Below are 22,495 nucleotides of genomic sequence, written 5' to 3' on the forward strand. Positions count from 1 at the left end.
TAATCTGCTGTCCGCACGCCGCCGCAAGCTACGTTATACTTATGTACCCCTAATCTGCTGCCCCTAACACCGCCGACCCCTATATTATATTTATTAACCCTTAATCTGCCCCCCTCAACGTCGCCTCCACCTGCCTACACTTATTAACCCCTAATCTGCCGACCGGACCGCGCCGCTACTATAATAAAGTTATTAACCCCTAATCCGCCTCACTCCCGCCTCAATAACCCTATAATAAATAGTATTAACCCCTAATCTGCCCTCCCTAACCTCACCGACACCTAACTTCAAGTATTAACCCCTAATCTGCCGACCGGATCTCGCCGCTACTATAATAAATGTATTAACCCCTAAAGCTAAGTCTAACCCTAACACTAACACCCCCCTAAGTTAAATATAATTTAAATCTAACAAAATAAATTAACTCTTATTAAATAAATTATTCCTATTTAAAGCTAAATACTTACCTGTAAAATAAATCCTAATATAGCTACAATATAAATTATAATTATATTGTAGCTATTTTAGGATTAATATTTATTTTACAGGCAACTTTGTATTTATTTTAACCAGGTACAATAGCTATTAAATAGTTAATAACTATTTAATAGTTACCTTGTTAAAATAATTACAAAATTACCTGTAAAATAAATCCTAACCTAAGTTACAATTAAACCTAACACTACACTATCAATAAATAAATTAAATAAACTACCTACAATTATCTACAATTAAACCTAACACTACACTATCAATAAATTAATTAAATACAATACCTACAAATAAATACAATTAAATAAACTAACTAAAGTACAAAAAATAAAAAGAACTAAGTTACAAAAAATAAAAAAATAATTTACAAACATTATAAAAATATTACAACAATTTTAAGCTAATTACACCTACTCTAAGCCCCCTAATAAAATAACAAAGACCCCCAAAATAAAAAAATGCCCTACCCTATTCTAAAATTAAAATAGAAAAGCTCTTTTACCTTACCAGCCCTGAAAAGGGCCCTTTGCGGGGCATGCCCCAAAGAATTCAGCTCTTTGCCTGTAAAAAAAAACATACAATACCCCCCCACCAACATTACAACCCACCACCCACATACCCCTAATCTAACCCAAACCCCCTTAAATAAACCTAACACTAAGCCCCTGAAGTTTTCCCTACCTTGTCTTCACCACACCGGGTATCACACCGATCCGTCCTGGCTCCGATGTCTTGATCCAAGCCCAAGCGGGGGGCTGAAGACATCCATCTTCCGGCTGAAGTCTTGATCCAAGCGGGCAGAAGAGGACATCCGGACCGGCAAACATCTTCATCCAAGCTGCATCTTCTATGTTCTTCCATCCGATGACGACCGGCTGATCTTCAAGACCTCCAGCGCGGATCCATCCATCTTCACCGACGACTTCCCGATGAATGATGGTTCCTTTAAGGGACGTCATCCAAGATGGCGTCCCTCGAATTCCGATTGGCTGATAGGATTCTATCAGCCAATCGGAATTAAGGTAGGAAAATTCTGATTGGCTGATGGAATCAGCCAATCAGATTCAAGTTCAATCCGATTGGCTGATCCAATCAGCCAATCAGATTGAGATTGCATTCTATTGGCTGTTCCGGATCGGTTTGATACCCGGTGTGGTGAAGACAAGGTAGGGAGATCTTCAGGGGCTTAGTGTTAGGTTTATTTAAGGGGGGTTTGGGTTAGATTAGGGGTATGTGGGTGGTGGGTTGTAATGTTGGGGGGGGGTATTGTATGTTTTTTTTTACAGGCAAAAGAGCTGAATTCTTTGGGGCATGCCCCGCAAAGGGCCCTTTTCAGGGCTGGTAAGGTAAAAGAGCTTTTCTATTTTAATTTTAGAATAGGGTAGGGCATTTTTTTTATTTTGGGGGTCTTTGTTATTTTATTAGGGGGCTTAGAGTAGGTGTAATTAGCTTAAAATTGTTGTAATATTTTTCTAATGTTTGTAAATATTTTTTTATTTTTTGTAACTTAGTTTTTTTTTATTTTTTGAACTTTAGTTAGTTTATTTAATTGTATTTATTTGTAGGTATTGTATTTAATTAATTTATTGATAGTGTAGTGTTAGGTTTAATTGTAGATAATTGTAGGTAGTTTATTTAATTTATTTATTGATAGTGTAGTGTTAGGTTTAATTGTAACCTAGGTTAGGATTTATTTTACAGGTAATTTTGTAATTATTTTAACTAGGTAACTATTAAATAGTTATTAACTATTTAATAGCTATTGTACCTGGTTAAAATAAATACAAAGTTGCCTGTAAAATAAATATTAATCCTAAAATAGCTACAATATAATTATAATTTATATTGTAGCTATATTAGGATTTATTTTACAGGTAAGTATTTAGCTTTAAATAGGAATAATTTATTTAATAAGAGTTAATTTATTTCGTTAGATTTAAATTATATTTAACTTAGGGGGGTGTTAGTGTTAGACTTAGCTTTAGGAGTTAATAAATTTATTATAGTAGCGGCGAGATCCGGTCGGCAGATTAGGGGTTAATAAGTGTAGGTAGGTGGAGGCGACGTTGGGGGCGGCAGATTAGGGGATAATAAATATAATATAGGGGTCGGCGGTGTTAGTGGCAGCAGATTAGTGGTACATAAGGATAACGTAGGTTGCGGCGGTGTACGGAGCGGCAGATTAGGGGTTAATAATAATATGCAGGGGTCAGCGATAGCAGGAGCGGCAGATTAGGGGTTAATAAATATAATATAGGGGTCGGCGGTGTTAGGGGCAGCAGATTAGGGGTACATAGGTATAATGTAGGTTGCGGCGGTGTACGAAGCGGCAGATTAGGGGTTAATAATAATATGCAGGTGTCAGCGATAGCGGGGGCAGCAGATTAGAGGTTAATAAGTGTAAGGTTAGGGGTGTTTAGACTCGGGGTACATGTTAGGGTGTTAGGTGCAGACTTAGGAAGTGTTTCCCCATAGGAAACAATGGGGCTGCGTTAGGAGCTGAACGCTGCTTTTTTGCCGGTGTTAGGTTTTTTTTCGGCTCAAACAGCCCCATTGTTTCCTATGGGGGAATCGTGCACGAGCATGTTTTTGAAGCTGGCCGCGTCCGTAAGCAACGCTGGTATTTAGAGTTGCAGTGGCGGTAAATATGCTCTACACTCCCTTTTTTTGAGCCTAACGCAGCCCTTCTGTGAATTCTAAATACCAGCGGTATTTAAAAGGTGCGGGGGAAAAAAAGCACGCGTAGCTAACGCACCCCTTTGGCCGCAGAACTCTAAATCTAGCCGTTATTTTGCATGAACATGGTTTGCATTGAAGTGATTCATTTCTGATGCATATATAAAAATTCAGTATTCTTTTAAAATACATTTAGCAAAGACTACAAAAATGCCTCTGATAGAGTGCTCATCCTGCTTATTGTTGTAAACAGGACTGTGAAATTATAGTGAATATTTCCTCAAATAATACCATTTCAGTTTTACAGGATTATGAAAAATCTAAAGCGAAGCTATATAATTACAGGATACCCTTAGGCAAGGAACCATACTTTATTAACAAAGACATATAATATTAACTGCTCAAAAAGAGAAAAAGCGGTTTCCATGGAAATGTATGCCCTGAGCCCTGGGTAGGCACTGTCCCATTGAACAAGTTGCTGAGCTGTGAGTTCCCAGTGCAGTGCATCTCATTTGTGATACAATATTATTTATCCTGCTTCTGGAATAAATAAATAAAAGCAAAACAAAATAAATGTACTTACATATAACACAGCAAATATATGAAAGAGGATTTCCTTACAGATCTCCTAAATGACATATTTTAATGTGCATATAACCGCAGAAGCAATTAGAATTGTTATTAATATTCAATTCCACTGAATTCATAGATATATATATAGTATCATCATACAGTAGTTAGAACCATAAAACTGTATCTAGACCCAATTCTGTTTACATTATGATATATAATACAGCATATATTCAAAGTAATAGAAGACATTTTGCATGATTAAACCTAGATTTAGGCTTTAGCATGTAACATGTTTGAGAAACCTGGATTTCAAAGGGCATGCATCAAAAGTTAAAAAATCCTTTATTTCAATACAACACAAAAGTACAATAATTAAACAGGTGCTAACTCATGTTAGAAGAAGTTGGATAGTGGACTATAGAATCATAGGAATATATATATAAAAAAAAGCTTTGCACATTTAATAAAGTGTAGTCTTCCTTAAAAGGAATATTTTAGATATAGACCAGGGATGGCCAACTGGTGGCCCTCTGCACTATTTATTTGCTGCCCCAGGAAAAAAATGAAACTAAAAATGTGTGTCTTGGGGAGATCTGGTGGGTAAACAACCAAGGAAAATTTTATTATTTGTATGTTTAATAGGCACAATTTTTATGCAGCCCTTAAGGCTTCTAAAATATTGATCTGCGTTTCCCATGTTTTAGAAAGTTTGCCAATACCAAAGCTATTTGGGATGCATTAAGGTTTTTTGTTGTTGGTTGGTTTTTTTATAAACATATTTGCACTCTATATTGATATGAAATTTGTTTATTTTTTGCATAATAGCTCTGTTAAGATATGTCCCATTTTCATTACACTTATGGCCACCCGGGTGGTATTTTACCGACAAAGACAGTTTTTTATGGTTTAGGTCAATGTATAAAATAAAGAATAAATATAGAAATAAAGGCCCTATCATGGTGGAAGTTCTAAGAGTGATGGAATCTAATCCTAAACAAATTATCCTTTTACATCAGTCCTAATAGCTTTCGCTCCTGAGCAATGTTGTTTATTTATTTATGTAAATGTATGCTAATTAACATTTACAAAGTAATAAGCAGTTATTAAAATCAATATACAGGGAGTGCAGAATTATTAGGCAAATTAGTATTTTGACCACATCATCCTCTTTATGCATGTTGTCTTACTCCAAGCTGTATAGGCTCGAAAGCCTACTACCAATTAAGCATATTAGGTGATGTGCATCTCTGTAATGAGAAGGGGTGTGGTCTAATGACATCAACACCCTATATCAGGTGTGCATAATTATTAGGCAACTTCCTTTCCTTTGGCAAAATGGGTCAAAAGAAGGACTTGACAGGCTCAGAAAAGTCAAAAATAGTGAGATATCTTGCAGAGGGATGCAGCACTCTTAAAATTGCAAAGCTTCTGAAGCGTGATCATCGAACAATCAAGCGTTTCATTCAAAATAGTCAACAGGGTCGCAAGAAGCGTGTGGAAAAACCAAGGCGCAAAATAACTGCCCATGAACTGAGAAAAGTCAAGCGTGCAGCTGCCAAGATGCCACTTGCCACCAGTTTGGCCATATTTCAGAGCTGCAACATCACTGGAGTGCCCAAAAGCACAAGGTGTGCAATACTCAGAGACATGGCCAAGGTAAGAAAGGCTGAAAGACGACCACCACTGAACAAGACACACAAGCTGAAACGTCAAGACTGGGCCAAGAAATATCTCAAGACAGATTTTTCTAAGGTTTTATGGACTGATGAAATGAGAGTGAGTCTTGATGGGCCAGATGGATGGGCCCGGGGCTGGATTGGTAAAGGGCAGAGAGCTCCAGTCCGACTCAGACGCCAGCAAGGTGGAGGTGGAGTACTGGTTTGGGCTGGTATCATCAAAGATGAGCTTGTGGGGCCTTTTTGGGTTGAGGATGGAGTCAAGCTCAACTCCCAGTCCTACTGCCAGTTTCTGGAAGACACCTTCTTCAAGCAGTGGTACAGGAAGAAGTCTGCATCCTTCAAGAAAAACATGATTTTCATGCAGGACAATGCTCCATCACACGCGTCCAAGTACTCCACAGCGTGGCTGGCAAGAAAGGGTATAAAAGAAGAAAATCTAATGACATGGCCTCCTTGTTCACCTGATCTGAACCCCATTGAGAACCTGTGGTCCATCATCAAATGTGAGATTTACAAGGAGGGAAAACAGTACACCTCTCTGAACAGTGTCTGGGAGGCTGTGGTTGCTGCTGCACGCAATGTTGATGGTGAACAGATCAAAACACTAACAGAATCCATGGATGGCAGGCTTTTGAGTGTCCTTTCAAAGAAAGGTGGCTATATTGGTCACTGATTTGTTTTTGTTTTGTTTTTGAATGTCAGAAATGTATATTTGTGAATGTTGAGATGTTATATTGGTTTCACTGGTAAAAATAAATAATTGAAATGGGTATATATTTGTTTTTTGTTAAGTTGCCTAATAATCATGCACAGTAATAGTCACCTGCACACACAGATATCCCCCTAAAATAGCTATAACTAAAAACAAACTAAAAACTACTTCCAAAACTATTCAGCTTTGATATTAATGAGTTTTTTGGGTTAATTGAGAACATGGTTGTTGTTCAATAATAAAATTAATCATCAAAAATACAACTTGCCTAATAATTCTGCACTCCCTGTACATTACAAACATGATTATGTTTAAAGGTTTAATGCAAATGGTATTTGCTATTTACTACAATGTCCCTTTAAAACAATAATTAGAAAAAAAGAACCTTTCCACAAATCAGCTTAAAAGTGTAAAGAAGGTAATTAGACTCTGAATCAAGCAAACAAAATGACAATGGATTCTGTCATTAATGCAATAAATCAATTCCCCAGTATTTTCTAGGTGACAAACTGGCTCATCAATATTTTTACCCTAGGAATTTCTCATCACTCATGCAGTACCCCTTGCAGCTATTTGCCTTGTTTCTGATTTTTATAGACAGTTTAAAATTGCTTACGATATATATATATATATATATATATATATATATATATATATATATATATATATATATACTTGTATTTTCTCTGATAATAAGATAATTTACCACTTTTTTTCAAAATTAGCGCTAGTTACATTGGAACCCTGATATCTGTCAGGAATACCTGAATATCCCTTAACATGTATATATTTTTTTTTAGAAGACAACCCAAAGTATTGATCTAGGCCCATTTTGGTATATTTCATGCCACCATTTCACCGCCAAATGCGATTAAAAAAAAAAAAAGTTCACTTTTTCACAAATTTTGTCACAAACTTTAGGTTTCCCGCTGAAATTATTTACAAACAGCTTCTGCAATTATGACACAAATGGTTGTAAATGCTTCTCTGGGATCCCCTTTTTTCAGAAATAACAGACTTATATGGCTTTGGGGTTGCTTTTTGGTAATTAGAAGGCCGCTAAATGCCGCTGAGCACCACACGTGTTTTATGCCCAGGAGTGAAGGGGTTAATTAGGGAGCTTGTAGGGTTAATTTTAGCTTTAGTGTAGTTCAGTAGACAACCCCAAGTATTGATCTAGGCCCATTTTGGTATATTTTATGCCACCATTTCACCGCCAAATGCGAGCAAATAAAAAAAAAACTTTACATTTTTCACAATTTTAGGTTTCTCACTGAAATTATTTACAAACAGCTTGTGCTATTATGGCAGAAATTGTTGTAAAAGCTTCTCTGGGATCCCCTTTGTTCAGAAATAGCAGACTTATATGGCTTTGGCATTGTTTTTTGGTAATTAGAAGGCCGATAAATGCTGCTGCGCACCACACGTGAATTATGCCCAGCAGTGAAGGGGTAAAATTAGGTAGCTTGTAGGGAGCTTGCAGGGTTAATTTTAGAGATCAGCCTCCCATCTGACACATCCCACCCCCTGATCCCTCCCAAACAGCTCTCTTCCCTCCCCCACCCCACAATTGTTCCCGCCATCTTAAGTACTGGCAGAAAGTCTGCCAGTACTAAATAAAAGAGTTTTATTTTTTTTTAAATAAAAATAATAAAATATTTTAGCTGTGATAGACCCCTGCCTTAGCCAAAACCTCCCTGTTCTCCCCCTCCAGCTCTCTAACCCTCTCCCCTACCTAATTACCGCCATCTTGGGTACTGGCAGCTGTCTGCCAGTACCCAGTTTGGCCCCAAAAAACAAAGTATTTTTATTTTGTTTTTAACTTAAAACTCTTTCTGTAGTGTAGCAGCCCCCCCACAATACCACCACCCCCCTCCCAGATAGTTTTAAATTTATTTATTTTTTTTACTTTATCTGCCTTTCAGCCCTAATTCATTGGTGTCAGTGTGGCTAATGCGCACGTGCATACGTGCACGCGCATACGTGAACGCGCGTGTAAGTGCGTGCGCGCCCAGTGAGCACCCCCATGCACATGCACGCGCTCTATGTGCCCGCTCACTCGCCTCGTGCACGCGCACGCACGCTCCCTCCCATCCGGACAACGGCACCATCGCTACAGGTGCAGAGAGGGCCACTCTGCATCGGAGGCTTGTAAAGGGGTATTGCAGGAAGCCTCCATATCGAGGCATCACTGCAATACCCTCAGAGCTGCTGGAAGCGTCTATTGTCATTAACTGTTAGTTTTTGCATGACGTATCTGGTACGTCAGTTGTCATTAAAGGGTTAAAGGGACACTAAACCCAGATTTTTTTCTTTCATGATTTAGATACAGCATGCAATTTTAAGCAACTTTATAATTTACTCCTATTATCAATCTTTCTTCGTTCTCTTGATATCTTTATTTAAAAAGCAGGAATGTAATGCATAGGAGCCGGACCATTTTTGGTTGAGAACCTGGGTTATGCATGCTTATTGGTGGGTAAATGTAAGCCTCCAATAAGCAAGTGCTATCCATGTTGCTGAACCTAAAATGGGCTGGCTGCTAAGATTTACATTTCTGCTTTTAAAATAAAGATAGCAAGAGAATGAAGAACAATTGATAATATGAGTAAATTAGAAAGTTGCTTAAAATGTCATGCTCTATCTCAATCATGAAAGAAAAAAATTGGTTTCAGTGTCCCTTTAAGGATTGATATATAGCCATGTATACCATTGATGAGCCATATTAATAAATTGCATATATCAAAAAAGATGACACAGTCTCTTATTTCTTAAAAAGACAATATTAAAAAGGAAAAAAGGACTTCTGGGGGCGGGGCTAGCCGAGGTGAGGAGTGCTAGCTACAGGCTATACACCAAAGGCCTACGTTCGATCTCCCCAAGCTGTGTTTTGTCCTTGGCCGACATAGACATCGTGCGGCCCGGATCCTCTGTGGTAAAGTTGCGGCAGAAGTCATACCAGAGCAAGTTGGCTCGAGTGCTGAGCCAGTACGCCAGTGGGCATTCACCCTCCATACTCAGCCCCAGAGACGACCCCCCTGTTGCCGCAAGTCGAAATTCTCCTGTCAAGTGGCAGTCATAGACCAGGCTGTAATCTCAACTAGCCTCCCGTGGAGGTATTAAAGGAAGGAGCGGAGTTAGCGGGGCCGACAGGGCATCCATACCACCGCAGGACGTGAGCATCACACTACCCTGCAACCCGTAACGAGGTGAAAGAGGTTGTAACACCGAGGAACGCAGGGAGGACATACACCCTGATGAGGCACCGGTAAAGGGTTGGATGCTAGCCCCGGAGGTATTGGCTGCCGGGAGGGGCAGGGGGAGTGGAGCTTTTTAAGAAGTGTGTGCTGGGTATGTGATTATTGTACAAAGTGACTGTTCACAACATGTTAAACCACAAGACTGATTAAGGGATCAACGCAAACTGGCTGTATTGCTGTATGTATACCGGGGTTGTTTGCTCTGTGTGGGTGACTCGGAGAGTGGAGGTCCGCTGTTTAAGGTTACATTAGACAGCATTACGAGGTTGTATTAAAATCAGACCTGCAAGAAGTAGTATTTAACAGCTGGATGGGAAACGAGCCTGAGACGGAACTGCTTACTAACTTTGCTTTGCTTTGCTTGTGACTAACGATCTAACACACATTTGCATATTACGGTACACATGCTGGGACTATATACTCTGTGTTGGAGATTTGAAGAGTGGTGGTTTGTAGCCTAAGATCATACTAGGCAGGTCTACGACGAAGTATTAAAATCAGGCCTGCAAGGAGGAGCACAGAACAGTTTGGTGTGAAATAAAACCTAGACTATGCTGCCTTCAATTTTTGCCTTGCTTTGCTTATTTTTATTCTAACATGGAAGCTGAGTACTGACTGTGACACCAGGATACACTTTTTCTCAAAGGGATTCTTGTTAATATGTACATTCTCTGAAATATGTGACTTTGAGGAGACATAGCAGCTTGTACTAACCTGGGTACTTATATAAATGAACTAAAAAGACTTTGTTTTAATTTGACCCCCAACTAAGAACAAAAGAAGGGGTGTCTCCTTTCTTTCTTTTTTCTTTTTTCTTCTTTTTTTTTTTTCTTCCTTGTCATCCTTTTTAGGACAGAGAAGATAACCAAGAAACAAGACATAACCAGAAGTGCTTCAAATTTTTTTGGGGGCTGTATATACTAACGTATTTCTGCTGTTTTATTCTAGTTATATTCATAGATGGGGGCTGGTTATATCTGTTTGCTTAATTAGAGTCCTAGGATTATAAGACCTGAAAATACAAATACTGGTGGGGTAAAAGAAACCTTTTTTTTTCCCCTTCCCCGTTATTCTTTTTTTGTTATTTACCTTTCTAGTGCCCACTTGCAATATATACCTAAACTGTGGCTCAAGACAAATTTAGGAGAAATCTTTGAGTACCTACCACAGGGGTTTCAGTTAAAGATCCTGTAAGGTGGGCCACTACATGGGCTCAAGATAGGAGGAACTCCTTAAACAGGAGTATATAGAAACTTGTACGTATGTTATATTGAGGGCTGCTTAGGCAAGGTTTCTCTTTTTCTTAGTTTAACATACTTAACGTTTGCAACTTTTGAGATTGTTATTACATACCACCTGGTGTTATTTATACAGTAATTTGTGTTGAGGGGACATACAGGGAAGAGTCTCCTAGGTTTTCCACATTCACTCACTAGTTTTATAATTTCACACAATTAGGTAGATTTCTGCCTGCTTTTCAAAGCCGATTTTTAGTAAGTTAGGAGAAGATACAAGTAGGCATAACATACACTTTTAAAGACAATACACATTAGATTCACTTCTCAAGAGCAACAAGGGACACGGCCCACTTCTTTAAGTTGTTCAGGCTGCCACTCTTATTTAGAACAGGCAGTGGATCCACCTTTGAGGTAATTCAAAACTTTTATTTTTGCGTGTGTGTTTTTTTAGTCACTCTCACCTTTGTTTTTAGTGTACATGGAAAGCTTTGTTACACACTCCAAAGCTAACTCACCCACTATGCTACCAAAACAGAGAGACAAAAACTGAAACCTAATGATAGCTCCCTAGAAGCACAAACCGAAATAGGTATGGTAACCCAAGATAATACGCTGTTAATCCAGCAAATCTCAGCACTTGTAACTCCACAATTTGATGCACTAAGACAAGAAGTAGCTCTCCTTACCAGTGAAGTCAAACAGTTCTCTACCCGTATGACCGAATTAGAAACTAGGCTTTCTAACCAGGAAGACCGGTCTAATGCCATGGACCAAGTAGTCAATGCCCATGAAAGTAGGCTCAGTGTAGTCAATCGGAAGTTAGAGGATTTAGAAGATAGGTCCCGATGAAATAATCTTAGGGTGATTGGGTTACCGGAGACCGGAGAATTTCAGGACCAAATCAGTTTTGCCTCTACTAAGCTACCACAGTTAGTTGGTAGTAATACGACAATATAAGACTGCCAATAGAAAGAGCCCATAGGATAGGACCAGAAAGAAGGAATCCTGACGGATCAGTAAGACCAAGAGTAGTTATTATAAGATTTTTGAATTATCAAGACAAGTACCATGTCTTGAGGTTGTATCGCAAGAATAATAAAATTATGATCGGCCCCACAAAATACTCCTATTTAAGGATTTTACAGTAGAAACCCAGAACAAAAGAAGGGATATGGCCCCGTATTGCTCAAAATTAATCAAAGCTAATTACAAGGCTAGACTGGTTTATCCGGCCAAGATTATTTTGGATAGGGATGGGGAAACAATGATTTTTAATAAATTGGAAGAAATTAAGACATTTTGTCATAGTCAAGGGGTAGAATAAGACACAAAATGGAGGGCCTTAGTAGGCACATGAAGTCTCAAAAGACCTTGTGCATGTATATATCCACACTCTTGGTCATAAATGAAATTAGGACATTCCCTTTTCTAGTTTTGATGTATGGGAACAGAAGATTTCAGGGTAAGCTTGATGGAGTTTGTGTCTTGCTCACTGTGTACGCAGCTCGTTTCACCTATTGGATGAATCATGTACAGGGGGGGAGAGGATGGGTAGGAGGGGGGACGTGCTGTGTGATCCCCCTTTTTTTTTTTCTCTCCCTCTATAATACGGTTTAAATGGGTAAGATAAATCTACTATCATGGAATATAGGTGGGATTTCCTCTCCCAGGAAGAGGAAGCTGATGATCAGACACTTGGGGGTTAAAAGACCGGATATAGCGTTCATCCAAGAGACGCATCTAAAACCCTTAGAAGCTGCTAAATTGAAAAGTAAGTGGGTCGGGGAGGTGGTTTTCACCCCCTACGAAAAAGCAAAACGAGGTTTGGCTATTCTGTTCCATAAACACCTGAAGTACCACATACTCTCAGCTGAAAACGATAATAAAGGGAGGTACCAAATTATAGAAGTCAATATAGATGGCCGCAATTTTGTTTTTTGTAACGTGTATGGTCCGAATTACGTGGAGCCGAAGTTTTGGGATAATATCAGTTTAAAACTGTTCCCGCATATAGGCAAAGACATAGTAATTGCAGGTGATTTTAACATGGTTCCCTCCTATATCCTAGATAGATCAAAAATTCAAAAGAGTACTAGGAAGATGAGAGAATCTAAAATATTACAAAAACTCTCTCGAAAGCTTGCACTCTTTGATATATGGAGGGCCCAGAATCCGGATAATAGGGAGTACACGTGTGTATCAGGGGTTTATAAATCCTTCTCTAGAATCGATTATTTTTTAGTGGCCAAACAGTTAATGAGGTTGGAAATTAAACCAAAGATTCATGAGATAGTAGTGTTCGACCACGCAATTATCTCTTTGGAAATAAGTGTCCAAAATTTTTCCCCATCTACCAATAGAATTTTTTTTCCACATTACTTAATTAACAATGTACAATTTAAAGATTGGCTCCAGCAGAGATGGAGACAGTTTGAGGCAGAGAATGCCGACTATAGTAGTAAACCTGAAATATTTTGGGAAACTGCCAAGGCAGTATTCAGAGGAGAGATTAAAGCATACTTGGTCAAATTGAAGAAAATTAGGATTAAGAGGGAAGAACAATTGTCTAATACGTTTAGGAATAGCTATCAAAATTATATCAATACGCCCTCTGTTAATGCATGGAACACGTATAAAGAGAATAAGATCACTCGAGAGATATATCTTAAACAGAATGCTATTCTAGATGAGCAAAAACAGAAGGCCTTTTTCTCTGGGGCTCAAGGGATCTCGGCCAAATATTTGGCCAGAATAACGAAAATCAGGCAGGCTAAAAATTATATTGCAGCCTTAAAGTATAAAAATGATAGATGCACGGGGACACCAGGAATCAAGGCAGTTCTCTCAAAGTTTTTCCAGGAACTATATTCAGCTAAACAGATTGATTATGAAAGTAAAGAAATGTTCTGGCAGAAGATAAAGCTCCTGCAGATAGAGGCTGGCGACCTGCAGAGAATAAATGAGCCTATAACAATTCAGGAAATAGTCAGTACAATAAAAAAACTCAAAACTGGAAAAGCCCCTGGACCCGATGCACTCCCAGCTCCCCCCTAGTCTTTCTACACTCTATAACGATTATTATATTAAGAGTCACACACAGTCAGTTTTATTTGCAGAATCCAATATAGTCCTAATTCACAAGAAAGGAAAGGATCCAGAGTTGCCGGCATCATACAGGCCAATATCATTACTCAATCAGGATTATAAAATTCTAACAATGATTATTGCAAATAGGTTAAAATCCTGCTTGGGCAAGATCATACACAATGACCAAACAGGCTTTATGACAGGAAGGAATCCGGTCAAAAACCTTCAGAAGGCGGAGCTGGTGTTAGACTTTTTTTGGAATAAAATGAAGGATAGGGGTGCCTACGCTGGGCTGGACCTCTCCATTCTTACGGTAGACGCAGAAAAGGCATTCGACTCCATTATATGGGACCACCTCTTTACATCGTTGGAGAGGTTTGGCCTAACGGGAGTCATACACCAGTTTATTTGTCAGATATACCCGGCTCCAGTTTCTGCGATTGTAGTTAATGGAGAAACTACAGAAAGGTTTCATTTACAAAGGGGTACGCAACAAGGTTGCCCACTATCACCATTGCTCTTCAATGTAGCGCTGGAACCGCCAGAGATCCTTCTCAGGCAAGAATTACAAGGTATATATTTAGGAAGGCAAAGATTGGTGTTGTCCTTGTTTGCTGACGACTTACTTCTATACATGAGTAATAATGCGGTGTCGATTCCCAAGGTACTTGAATTATGTAACCTCTTTAGTTCCTTTTCTGGGTACAAAATAAATTATGAGAAATCAGAACTCCTCTGGGTAAATAAACCTACTAACTATATAATGCATCCGTTTCAGGAAGTTGATCAGATTAAATATTTAGGGATTACTTTGGTCAGGAACCCCCAATTATGGTATGAATTAAATTACGTTCAGTGCTTTAAAGCAATAAAAGATAAATTACAGATATGGACGGATTTGCCTCTCTCACTGACGGCATGAATTATGCTGATTAAGATGATTCTATTTCCAAAGTTATTGTACTTCCTACAAAACATTCCGCTACTCTTGTACAAAAAAGACGTTAGATAGCTTGATAGGATTTTCAATCAGTTTATATGGAGGGATAAAAAGCCACGTATTTCTATCCTCAAACTGACTTTACCAAAGAGTTATGGTGGGCTGGCATGCCCGAATGTGAAGCTCTACAATTACACTACCCTTTGTAAATATGCCTTAGATTGGATCACAGAGGAAGAAAAGGTTATATTTTATGAAATAGAATCTAGTATGATTTGTCCATTTGTGGTACAAGCAATATTGCATTATCCAGTGGCCAAGCTCCCAAGTAACATTGGTCAGTTGTACACTTTTAAGGATATTATACAAGCCTGGCAGCTGATATGTGGGATACTGAAAGTTGATTACGCCAAATCAGAATTTCTCCCAATAGTAGGGAATCCGGACTTTGTACCCAGAATAGGTGCTTCAGTATATAGAGCGTGGGCAGCAAAGGGACTAAAATTTGTAGCACAAATTTGTGAGAAGAAGACTTTGATAACAAAAAACTATATAACGTTATTGCAGGAATATGATCTTCCCAGATCACATTTCTATGCCTATCTGCAGGTCAGACACTGGGTTGGGGTGTTAAAACAAAAAATTGGGCCAGATTTAGACTCCGGAGAACTAGCGGCTGTAATTAGGAAGTATCAGGAGGGGGTGAGGACCATCTCGCAGACATACATGGCATTAACTACCTTAGTTGGTAAAAGCAACATTATGAAGATCCAAGAAAAATGGATTAGAGTTAGAGTAAATGTGAATTCCGATATGTTAATTCATAGTATAAGACTGGCATCCAAAGCAACAGTCTCAACTAGCCTTAAAGAATCCCATCTGAAACTAATAAATATGGCCTATTTCACACCAAGTAGAGTTGCAAGGTGGCCACAAGACCAAGGAACTTGCTCCAGATGTGATTTGATGGGAGCAGATGTTGTGCACTGTTTCTGGTCATGCCCCAAAATTCATCAATTCTGGCAAAAAGTTACATTCTGGGGCTCTAAGATCCTTGGAACACGATTCCAATTGGACCTGTTACAGGTCCTCTTTCTATGTGAATATTCCGTGACAGTGACAAATATAAGATTTATAAACTTACTTATACTGGTGGGCAGGAACTCAATATTTAAAACATGGAAGAGCAAAAAAGGACCAAACTTTATAGAGTTTCTTAGCAAAATTCAATAACATGCCACCATGGAACAGCTCATTCTAAAAAATTCTAACTCCAGACAAATTGCAAGGTTTTTTAGTAAATGGAAGCCCTATATCCACTATCTGCCCTTAGGTGCACGGCGTCAGCTTTCTCTCCCCTTTAAAAACTCTTGTTGGGTCCAAGGGCAACTGGAACAAGGGGTGCTTAAAAGGAACTGGTTTAATTCTGAGTAGGAACCCCCCCTCCCCTCCCCCTTCCCCCCCTTTTTTTCTCTCCTCCCCCCTCCCTTCTTCCCCCCTCACCTTTCCAAATGCTTGCCATTTCCCGGGGCGGTCCATCCCACCCCCCTTTCCTGCTGGCTGGTGTGGAGTGAGCGAGGCACAGTTCTCTATGTATGCTTTCTATTTAAGCCAACTCATAGGATGTAAGGGGGTTACAAGAATACTGGAAACATAGCCGGTTCTGGGTCCAAAGCCCCGACTTAATATGTATTTAAGGTAGGATATATATTGACATTTAAAAAGCTGAGCTTGTAGAAATATTAATTTCAATAATAGACAGTGCCCCTTTTCTGTACTTTCTTTTTTATGGTGTTTTTTACATTGTTTTTGCTACAATTTGAGTACTTGAGATATTTGAATGTATAGTTAGGCTCAGGAGAATGCTCTTCAAGGGCATGATTAGTAGACTGATTCATAAGTGGTCCTATGCATACAATCTTGTTGTATTATGAGTATGAAAATATTCATTTATATTAATTTCAGCTGATATGCCTGAAGATATGAGTGACAGTTAGCAATATAAAACTAATGTTGCACATTTTGAAAAACACTATGGGCCAGATTACAAGAGGTGAGCTATTTATTGCTTCTACTAGAGTAATCTTTTTTGTGCGCATCTGGTTAGCACGCGTATTACAAGTTGAAAAGTAAAAGGTTTGCAGGTGAGCAAAACCCGACCCATGCCACCTTCCAGACTTCACAATATCACATCCGATTTAACATATTCTCCCCATAGATGTCAATGAAGAATGCAGAAGAAAAAAAACGTATCACTTGCGCGCTAGCCTGACAGGAGTTATTCATATTTCACATTTCAATGTTCTTTACTTATAGAACAATGTTATTTTTATTGTAAATACATATTTATACTGTATATAGATATATATATATATATATATATATATATATATATATATAGTATATATATATATATACACATACATACAACTATACCTGTATATCTATTGCTATAGATATATAGGTATAGATATCTATTTTATATTAACATTATCAGATATATATAAAAATATATATTTAATAATCTAAATTATAAAAAATTCTATGTTAAGAACATGGGAATGTAAAACATGCGCAACGGGATTTAGTGGAATTTTGCAATTTAGGTCCAATGCGGTGTTGGGATAGCGCTGATGAAAAATTACTAATCTCAAAGTACATTTTTTAAATATTACATGTAAAATATAAAAAAGTAGTAATAATAATTATTAAAAATGGATATACACAGACTGTATATATTCTATGGATTATTTAGAATTTTCTACAGTACTTATAATAATTTTTAATAATTATTATTAATATTTTTTTATATTTTATATATATTTCAAGAACAAAAATCATGCATGATTAAGGGCTAGGTGAGCCCAAAACCTAGCTTTTTGCTATTGCTATGCCAGATCTTTTGACACTCTCATAAAGGATTTTTTTATATTCAAGAAACAGTGCTGTCACCAAATTTGGCTTTGTTTATACTTCAGGGACAGGATCAAGATGTTTCCTTGTGGAAAGAAACAAATAATTTGAAATAAAGCAGAGACAATATTACATATAACACCCCTTTTTACAAGCTTTTGAGTAAAAAAACAATTGATACAGAGCGCTTAGTTTAAAACGATGCAGCTTAAAGCCTCTATTTAAGAATGAAGGCTTAAGAGATGAAAATTACTAATTTAAGTAAAAAATTGTGAAACAGAGCGCGGCAAAAATGCGCGAAAAAAACTATGCATCTGGTGACGTCATAAAAAAGGAGTGACACAGAGGTCGGTCTCATGCGAGAGCAAAGTTAGAAACATCTAAGTAAAGCTGCACTAAGCGAAGTAAAACATGAGGGCACAATCTTTGCAGACAGTAAAAATAACTATGACTCATTCATTAGTATATCCCAAGCATCTCTTATAAGGGTGCTAATATATTATACATAAAATACTGTGCAAAAATATACCCTCTAAAAGTTCTAATAGCAAACTGTTTCCAAGTTATATAGAAATAAAAAGGAGAATAATGCCTGTCCCTGTGCTGTATATAAACGAAATATATAACATGAACTCAAAATATAAGTGCCCAACATAAGCATAAGTGTCCATAGAAAAAATAGAATGTAATACTTACTGTTAATTTTGTAGACACTCGTCCACTGAAAGCAGACAGCCAAACCAGTACTGAAACATATCAGCAGAGGTTTAAGAGATAGGAGTATGTCGATCTGTAAAGGGAGGCAGAAGATGAATCCCTGTGACTGAATTTACATAGAGCCTATGAAAAGTTTTTTTCAGAGGTGAAAACATGGTAACCTGAGTTAGTACTCCCTTCACTTCCCTCTGACAACTGTACTCTTAGGGGAACCGAACTTCAATATGCACTGAAGCACCTTTCATTGAAGCACATCATACTTCAACCACCTCCAAAGGAGGCAAAGTTTAAACTGAGATATGAGTGAGGTGGGGGGGGGGGCTATTTATAGGCTTTGAGGTTTGGGAAAATTTGCCTCCTCCTGGTAGGAATGTATATCCCATAAGTAACAACTCGTGGACTCTTGCCACCTATATGAAAGAAAAGTAAATGCTCTAACATATTTAGCATTTTATTAATTCCGCTCACACGGAAACAGGGGGATCAAGCTCCATTCGGAGCTTGATAATTCTGCCCCATAATCTGAACCATGAAAGCTTAATTCAGATTTTCACACCCCTTTAAGAGTTCCTGGGTAACACTGTGCTGTCAGTCTTTTGCTGACTTTCACCTAGATTACGAGTTTTGCGTTTGTGTTTTAATGCTGAAAAATGCCTGTAACGCAACGTCAGTCCCGCACTCGAAAAAATTACGTTTTTGCATGGGATTTCAATAGTGCTGCCATTACAAGTTTTGCAGTGACGCTAAAAAGCTTGTGTTACACCCTATACCAACACGATCCGTTTTGCAATCTGAGACCAGTAGTTATGAGTTTTACGCAACAAAACTGTTACACAAAACTCATAACTAAACTGTTACAAAGTACACTAACACCCATAAACTAACTATTAACCCCTAAACCGAGGCCCTCCCGCGTCGCAAACACTATATTAAAGTTATTAACCCCTAATCTGCCACTCCTGACATCGTTGCCACTAATACAAGTTATTAACCCCTATTAATAAAATATCTAAAAAAAAAAACGACCAAAAAAAGTTTAAAAAACCTAACACTAACCCCCGAAGATCCACTTACAGTTTTTGAAGTCCGAACATCCAGGCGGCGAGAAGTCTTCATCCAAGCGGGCAAGGTCTTCATCCATCTAGGCGGCATCTTCTATCTTCATCCAGATTACATCTTCTATCTCCATCCTGGCGACGTGGAGCGGCTCCATACTGAAATTCTATTGGCTGATTTGAATAGCCAATAGAATTTCAGTAGCTCTCATCCTATTGGCTGATTTGAACATCCAATAGGATTTCAGTAGCTCTCATCCTATTGGCTGATTTGAATTTCAAAAATCAAATCAGCTAATAGGAATGCAAGGGACGACATTTTGAAAAGGCTCCCTTGCATTGAAGATTCAGTATACGGCGGTGACCGTATGAAGAGGATGCTCCGCACCGGATGTCTTCAGGATGGAGCCGCGCCGCCGGGATGAAGATAGAAGATGCCACCCGGATGAACATAGAAGACGCCGCCTGGATGGATGAATACCTCGCTGCTTGGATGAAGACTTCTCGCCGCCTGGATGTCCAGACTTCAAAAACTGTAAGTGGATCATCAAGGGTAAGTGTTAGGTTTTTTTAAACTTTTTTGGGGTGGTTTTTTTTTTTAGATTAGGGTTTTGGGGTTTCTTAAAAGAGCTAAATGCCCTTTTAAGGTCAATGAAAAAGAGCTGAATGCCCTTTTAAGGACAATGCCCATACAAATGCCCTTTTCAGGGTAATGGGTAGCTTAGGTTTTTTTTTAGTTAGGTTTTTTATTTTGGGGGTTTGGTTGGGTGGTGGGTTTTACTGTTAAGGGGTCTTTCTATTTTTTTTAGGTAAAAGAGCTGATTTCATTAGGGCAATGCCCTACAAAAGGACCCTTTAAGGGCTAGTGGTAGTTTATTGTAGGCTATGTTTTTTTTTTGTTTGTTTTTTATTTTTTAGGGCTATTAGATTAGGTGTAATTGTTTTTATTTTGGATAATTTTGCTTGTTATTTTTCGTAATTTAGTGTTTGTTATTTTTTGTACTTTAATATTTTTTTATTTTTTGTCATTTAATTTTTTTGTAATTTTTTGTAATTGTAGATGTAATTTTTTTTAGTAGGGTTAGGTTTTTTTAATTTGTAATTTAATTTATTTAATTAATACTTATTTTAATTTTAGTACACTAGTAATGCTAGTTTAATATATAGTTTTAACTTAGTTTTTTTATTTCACAGGTAAGTTTTTATTTATTTTAAGATAGGGATCTTGTAATTTTAATTTAAAGTTAGGGGGTTGTTAGGTTTAGGAGTTAATAGTTTAATTTAGTGTTTTGCAATGTGGGGGGCTGGCAGTTTAGGGGTTAATAGGTTTATTTAGTGGCAGTGAATTTACTTTGTAGATGATCCATTTATATAGCCCATCTGGGAGTGTTTTTGTAACAATGTATAGTTTTGCTTATTTTTTAATAACATTTGGATGATTTTCAGACTCCTAACCAAGCACCACAGTGTCAGATGTATACATGCGTTTACAGACTCCTGCTGTTATCAGTCTTAACAAAACATAGAAGAGGATAGTTAGGGGTTAAAGAGCACTCTTTCCTAATTGAAGATAACAACGATACTAATGTGAAAGTGACTATACGTTAAAAAATTATTAACTTTATCAAGTAAATTTAAAACAGGGATAAACCCTTCACAACACACCCACTGCAACCACTAAAAATAGATATAAATAACTGAGGGTCACTCCCCTGTATTCCTGGCCGATATCAGGAAGCGTCGGCTTCAGGTGCCAGGAGTGACTACCACAGAGATCTATCCTATGATACTGTGATCATCCCTATGAACCACTATACTTTTAATAAAGTCAAAACAACCTTTGTTCTCTTTCTAAATCCAAATGCCACAGCCATGCAACACTGACGCTTATACACCAATAAAATACTGTCTCATAAAACAGATGCAAGACAAGATATGTAATCTGTTGGCGCTCTACAAAAAACTTATAATAATAATCCTGATAAAACATAAATAAATGTAAAAAAACAGTAAAATAGCAGCAGTTATGCAATCATGCACAACAACCATACCATACAAGGACAAGCATGAAATGTAAACACAACCCAGAAATAAACAAAGACAATGAGGTCCATTTATCAAGCTCCGTACAGAGCTTGTAGGCCCTTGTTTCTGGCGAGTCTTCAGACTAAAGACCGCTGCTCCATAACCCTGTCCGCCTGCTCTGATGAGGTGGACAGGAATCATCACAATTCAACCCGATCGAGTACGATCGGGTTGATTAACACCTCCCTGCTGGCATTGCACCAGCAGCTCTTGTGAACTGCTGGTGCAATGCTGAATACGGAGAGCGTATTGCTCTCCGCATTCAGCGAGGTCTTGCGGACCTGATCCGCACTGTCGGATCAGGTCCGACAGACATTTGATAATTCGGCCTCTATACCTTTAAACATACACACTGTGGTTATTAATGGTGATGGATGTTTAATTAAATACTAACAAAATATAATTCTATGGTAAAACCCACTAAACCAGTACAAGTTATTAAACACTAAGGGGTATATTTATTATTGTGCAAGCTGACATGGTATGATGTAACATATCATGTCCGCCACACATCGATAAATGCCGACAGCATACGCTGTAATTTTACAAATTCTGATATGCTTTGACAGTTTCTCTGTAACTTTAACAAATTAGGGTCATACTTTGTATGTTACAATATACATTGCCCTTTGTATTTCTTTTATTTAAAATAAACCTGACAGATTTTGTTTATCAAAAAGTTTCATTACTTGCTATGGGTCTGATGATCAAAGATTCTTTAGTTTGGAGAAAAAATTTAGTGCAGATTTTCCAGAGGTCAAACTCATGGAATTCATGGAATACTATAAGAAAAAGGGTGGAACCTGGAAGTCCCAAAGAGATGCCTTTCATAGAAAGTAATGAGGATCTCTGTGATACAGAATCTGACAAAGGAGAGTGAAATTAACAGGGGACAACATGACACTGATATACATTTTAAGATTGCAGCAAATATAAATAAAATTGAAATGTTTCCACTACAATTTAACTTGCATTTGCTTCTGGTTTAGTATACCTTAATTTTCTGTCAGTTAAATAAGTGTATTGTGAATTTTGAGCAAACTTCACCTGCACACAGCTGACAAGATA

Source organism: Bombina bombina, chromosome 1 (assembly GCF_027579735.1).
Source record: "Bombina bombina isolate aBomBom1 chromosome 1, aBomBom1.pri, whole genome shotgun sequence".
Classification (NCBI taxonomy): Eukaryota; Metazoa; Chordata; class Amphibia; order Anura; family Bombinatoridae; genus Bombina; species Bombina bombina.